Genomic DNA, 6378 nt, shown 5'->3' with positions numbered 1-6378 from the left:
GCAACATCCCTGGAGTAGTGGCTGGAGCAGCCCAGGGCCCGTGGGGGCTCTCTCCCTCCCACAGAGGAAACCCTCCCCAAAGCCCTGGGCAAAACCATCCCCAGCGCTTCCCGGGGAGCAGGGAGCGCTGTGCCGGGAAAGGGCAGCCAGGCTGCCAGCTCACCTGCTCCCCGCGCTTGCAGCGGAGCAGCCTGGGCAGCCCTGGCAGGCAGGGCCACGGCCAGGAGCAGCAGGAGTAGGAGGCGCAGAGCAAGGGCCATGCTGCCTTGCCCTCTGCCAGTCCCGCAGCTCTTGCTGCCACCGCTGTCCTGACACCGCTGTCCCAATGTCAGCACCGCTGCTGCCACCGCCGCTGCTGCCGCAACAGTTGTGCTCAGGGACTGACTGCTGGGTCCTTGTGCTGCTGTGCAACCACAGGGCTCTGGCACCTCTGTGACCTCAGGGCCTGCGGTGTCCTCAGCCTGCTGTGACCTCAGAGCCCTGCTGTGACCTCATGGCCTTAGCTGTGCCCTCAGAGTGTGCCCCCATCTGTATGAATGGATTGCCCCGAATGTAAATGTTTTACTTCATCAATGAGCCATTGCTCAGCAAAATTTTTGTTTTGCCTACTGACATTGCTGGTCAGGCTGTGTCCCTGGCGATGCTCTTGATGGCTTTCCTCTTTTCCTGGGCATGGCCCTGGAGGAGGTCCAGACCTAGGTGATGCCAAAGAAAGAAATGTGCCCTCAGCCCAGGGACGCTCAGCATGGGCTACCCCATCCCCTCGGGGCCCCGCCACTGGCCACAGCAGCCCCTGCCTGGCTCCTGCCTGCCCACACCGTGGCCATCCACGGCTGCTCCTGGGCATGGAGCTCAGCCAGTTCTGATCCTGGGTGGGCTTTGCTGGTTCTACCATCTGGACACTGGGATGACAGCTCCATCACTTTATTGTATCAGAAGATCTGGGCCAAACCCTGCCCTGGAATGGGAGTAGGTGGTGTGGCATGGAGGCTCTTTCAGTGTCATTTGGAGGGCTGGTGTGAGCGTTTTGGGCAATCAGGAGGGGGTGGTCTCAGCTGGGTATGGAAATTGCTGAACTGGTTCTGGGTCGCTGCATAGGTGGAGATGGACTGGGAGGGGGTGGAGGCATCTTGAAGATCCCCATGGGTAGCGGAGGCGGCTCAGGGATTCCTGTAGGGAGTGGAGGTGGCACTGGGATTTCCACAGGGATAGGCTGATTTCCTCCTCTAGGCCAGCTGTTCTGGGGTTGTCCACTGAGGGCTTTTGATGACAGGCCCAGGTTCTTCTAACTGCTGGAGGAGCTACTCAAGTTATCTGGGTGTGAGGTCCAGCCACTGTCCTTCAGCTGCGGTCCAGAGGCTCCCCTGTGAAGAGAGGAGGTGGCTGAGGCCACAGCTGCCAGTGGCACACAGGGACCCTCCTGCACAGCAGGGCCCAGAGCTGGCAAGGCTCCCCAGCACGGCTGGAGCTGCTGGCACAGCTGGGCCCAGCTGGACAGCTGCCCCTCAAGGCCCCGGCCAGCAGGGACGGCTCTGGGCAGGGTCCCTGGCCAGGAGCGGGCCCCAGAGCGCCTCTGCCTTTCAAGGGCAACCTCGGCCCTGCTCTCTCTCCTCCCTACCTCCCTCTGCCTCTGCCCTGTGCCCCTGGGGCTGCTCTTGGCCAGGCAGCCTCAGTGGGAGCCAGCACTGGCTGCTGCCCCAGCGGACCCCCAGGACAAGGCCCAGCAATTAAGAGGCCAATGGAAGCACTGGGCAGCAGCAGAACCCTCAGCAGAGTTATTTGGACAACCATGGACTGGCCACAACTCCATTGCGGCCTCCCTGCGAATGTTTCCAGTCTGCATTAGATTTTCATAAGAAACTGTTTCAGCGAAAGATGAAGAAAACACTCACCATTTTCTCTTCCAGTAAAAATTAATTTGGACCCAGAATAAGATGAAGATAAACTCCAAAAAAAGCAGGCCTGCCATTAACCCTACCCAGCAGCCTGCTCCCTTGCAGAAGCCCCTTCCGAGGCCCTTCTGGACATCGGGAAGACGTGTTGTGGTGCCGGCTGCATGTGTGGGAGCAATGGGGAGCATGAGCTCGTGCTGTGCTGTGCTGCACTGCTGAGCTGGCAGCAAGGTGGATACGGGCAGGACGGTCTCTGTTTCCCCCAGAGCTGGGTCCTGCAGGCACCTTGCCGCCCCTTGGCACATGCTGTGCCACCCAACAAAGCCCAGCAGGCCGGGAGGAGAGCCCGGGGGCAGCGCAGCTGCTTGGGCAGTAGCTGCTGCCAGGGACACGGGCCAAAGCCATCCCTGAGCAGCCACTGCTACCCCTGGCCCTCCCTGCCCCGTGACAGCTCCCCCAGCCCCAGGGGACAGACTGTCAAAAAGTCCACAGCCAGCAAAGAGATTGTCCCAGGAATTGTGTGCTGCTTTTCCTCCCTCCAGTTGTAAATTCGTCAGAATGGTGTGAATGCCCACACGTGGTCTGATCAGCCCCTATGCTTTTCCAGTCTGCTCTCAGAAATTCTGCAACAAATCCACTAACAAATTCTAGGTCACATCTGTGAATTGCAGTTTCCTTCATGTTTTTCACAATACCTTGAAGTTTCTGTATTTAGGAATGCCCTTGAGAATCTCTGATTCTTTTCTTTTTTTCTTTTTGTTTTGTTTTGTTTTGTTTTTCTTAAATTAAGATAGATGAAACAGCCTTATTGGTTTTAGTTTTGGCAGGTCTGGTTTTTTTGTCAGCATGATGGTTTACTTATTATCTACATTTAAGCTTGTTTTTATTTATGGGTTTTTTGTTCCCCAAGCAATTTCTTTGACAGTCTTTTGTTCACTTCTTAGTTAATGTTCCATAGATGAATAGTTTGGACTCTCTTTTTATAGGAATATAAAGATCTCAGAAAGCTCTATTTGTAATTTTGATAACATTCTCTCTCCCTGCTCCTAGCTTTTACAATGATTGTTTTTGAAACATCTCTGAGGATAGGTAGAGTTATTAGGGAAATAACCAATAGGCTTGGCTTAACCTGGGTATTGGATTATTATTTTCAGTGCTATAAACCTACATTGCTTCAAGGTTCACACCACGGTCCTGATTTGTGGCTCAATGCATGGATGCCTGTCTGAATTAAAACAATGTTTGTGAGGCAGCTGAAGAGCTTAGAACTCAGAGATTAAAATTCCTGGGAGGAGGAGGAAAAGGAAGAAAGAATAAAATGCTGTTTCAAAGGCTGTTTTCTCCCTTCTAGTGTGCCAGAAGTATGGTAGACTACACCTGTCTTCAGATGTCATTTACTTACAGAACAACTCTCTACAGTGCCAGACTCCAGGAGAAATGACTCAACACTTTGCCTCCCAATGCATTAGCTTTAATTCTAGTGAGAGGTAGGCCTTAGTTACAGTCCGATTAGAGCAAATCATCAAAGCAGTCTTGCCATTGTGAGAGTGGCAAGAGGAATTTGCTTGTGAACACATGAATATATCCCACTCAGTAATGAACAAAATTTGCCTTGACTTGGAAGAAAGTAGGCAAGGAGCAATGCAGTATTTGGGGTTTATCCAGGGATAAATGGGGCAAGAAGCTGTAACAACTTACCTGTTTTACAGAACACAAGTACTGATATGGCCAATAATGAACCCACATGAAGGGATCTTCAGGACATTCCTTTATTTCTTAACTGGAAATGGGCAGCAAAATGCCGGCATTTACCTGAACTGGAATCCGTGTTGCTCTCCTTTTTCTCCTTGAGCACACTGTGTGTTATTTGCAGACTTCACTGCCCAGCCCATCAATCCTCTCATGGCCAATTGCTAAATGGCACAACTACCAAAATACAGGTGCCAGCATAATCAGCCCAGCACTAATGCATCACTGCTTTGATGGTGCACAGGAGCACAGAATGGCTTGGCTTGGAAGGGACATTTAAAGGCCATCTAGTCCCAATGCCCTGCAGTGAGCAGGGACAGCTTGAACTAGGTCAGGTTGCTCAGAGCAGGAGCTTGAATGTCTGCAGGGATGGATGTCCACATCTCTGGGCAACCTCTGCCAAGGTTTCATAACAAACAGTGTAAAAAATGTGTTTCTTTCATCAAATGCTTCTCTTAAGGTCCTCAAAGAGGGAGGAACAAACCAAGAGGAGACAGGAAGTCCCTGGAGGCATCCAAACACATAGGGTTTCGATAGGGTCCTGAGTGAGGTGGACAGCCAGCGTGGTGGGTGCATCTCCCTCCTGCTTCCCCTGGGACTCATCAGCCGCGGGCTTTGGCTGCACATCTGGACACGCCGTGCCCGGCACAGTGGGAAGGGATCCATGGCAGCCTCGCTGCCCCACTGCTGCTGCTGCTTTCATGCCTTGCAGGGCTGTTTCCCAGCCTGGCCTGGCTGCAGCTTCTGCCCAGCCTCTGCAGGAAGGCATTTGGCATCAGCTGCCAGGGAGCCCAAACAATTTCCCGGTCACTGGGCAGCTCCGGAGGGGTGGTGGTTTGGAGGAGGGAGGGTCCTGGTCCCGCTCCAAAGCTTGGATGACTTCCTGAACCTTATTAATGTCTTCAACAAGCATTGCGTCCTGAAGATGCCGCCTTCCCATTGGGGAACAGCCCCACCTGATTCATCTGTCCCTTCTCCTTTCTGCAGAGATGGAAGGAAAGCCTGTGCTGAAGGCTGAGTTTCCCGGAGGAAGCAGTGGCTCATTGGCAGCCTCTGCTGCAGGAAGGGAGGCGATGCCAGGCACAGGCCCAGGAGGTAATTACTGTGCCTCGGGGCCTGAGCCCTGCTGAGGCTTCAGCTGCCCTCTCTGCTGCTTGGCAATGCGGAAAGAGCCCGGAGAGGACCGGCACAGCCCAGGGGAATTATCCCGAGCAGGCTCAGGGGCACTCGGGTACTGAGCAGTCCTGCTGGGGTCCCTGCGTGGGGGACACAAACTGAAACCTGGGAGCCACTGCACAGGGTGTCCATGGTGGGGAAAGGGCCGAGGGGGAGAGCAAGGCTCCAGTGTGTCCTGAGAGGGCCTGGGTATGTCCATGTGGGCTGGGGAAGCTGTCGCCGCAGAAGGAGGGACAGAGGTAGGGAGGGACACTTGTGGCACTGCCTGCTGCAGTCTTCCCCAAGGATTTAGTGTGGATTTCCTTTGTGGGAGGGAAAGAGCCCCCACGGGCCCTGGGCTACTCCTGCCGCCCCTCCAGGGACGTTGCACAGGGCCTGCAAAGAGGGTGGAGAGTGACCAGAGCCATTCCAGAGCTCCCCATGCCCCTGTGGCAGCTTTGGCCTTGTCCACTGACATCTGGCAGCCAAGGCCTTACCCGACCCCCTTGCAGTGCCCAGTTCCCTAAGGGAGAGGGGGATCCCAGCACACGATGGAAATGGGTCTGATCAGATCTGTGCTCCCCTCTAGATGAGCATGCTAGGAAGGCTTCTCCAGCAGCTTGGCTCCATGAAGATTTTCAGCCTCTTAAGCCTCCTGCTGGTATGTTGTCAATGTTCCTAAAAGAATAATCATTGACAGCCTGGTAGGCACCAGGTGACAGGAGTTTCTGTGGCTGTTGAGTTTCAGGTGTGTCTGCAGGAAAGACTTTTCAGGCTCCTTTCCTGGTTGCTGCACACAAGCCCCGCTCCCATGGCAGGGGTGAGTAGTGTGTGCCTGCTGACCCCACAGGCTGAGCCCAGGTTCTGTGGGATCCCTCCCAGGGAAAATGCAAATAATTCTCTTAAAGTCCTCCAAGAGGGAGGACAAACCTATAGGAGACAGGAAGTCCCTGGAGGCATCCAAAGACATGGATAGGGTCCTGAGTGATGTGGACAGGCAGCGTGGTGGGTGAATTTCCCTCCTGCTTCCCCTGGGACTCAGCAGACAGGGGCTTTGGCTGCACATGTGGACACGCCGTGCCCGGCACAGTGGGAAGGGATCCATGGCAGCCTCGCTGCCCCGCTGCTGCTGCTGCTGCTTTCACGCCCTGCAGGGCTGTTTCCCAGCCTGGCCTGGCTGCAGCTTCTGCCCAGCCTCTGCAGGAAGGCATTTGGCATCAGCTGACAGGGATCCCAAACTGCACCATGGGCCATGCCCACCCTGAGATCCTCTGCAATTTCCCAGTCTCTGAGCACATCTGGAGGGGCAGCTCTTTGGAGAAGGGAGGGCCCTGGAGCAGCCCCAGTAACCTGGTGACAAGCATTGCCTCCTGAAGATGCCACATTCCCACTGGGGAAGAGCCACACCTGATTCAGCTGTCCCTTGTCCTTTCTGCAGAGATGGAAAGAAAGCCTGTGCTGAAGGCGGCATTTCCCAGAGGAAGCAGTGGCTCCATGGCAGCCTCTGCAGCAGGAAGGGAGGCGCTGCCAGGCACAGGCCCAGGAGGTAATTGCTGTGCTTCTGGGCCTGAGCCCTGCTGAG

The sequence above is a fragment of the Passer domesticus genome, chromosome 9 (genome assembly GCF_036417665.1).
Source record: "Passer domesticus isolate bPasDom1 chromosome 9, bPasDom1.hap1, whole genome shotgun sequence".
In the NCBI taxonomy this organism is placed as follows: Eukaryota; Metazoa; Chordata; class Aves; order Passeriformes; family Passeridae; genus Passer; species Passer domesticus.
This window is presented reverse-complemented; position numbering follows the sequence as displayed.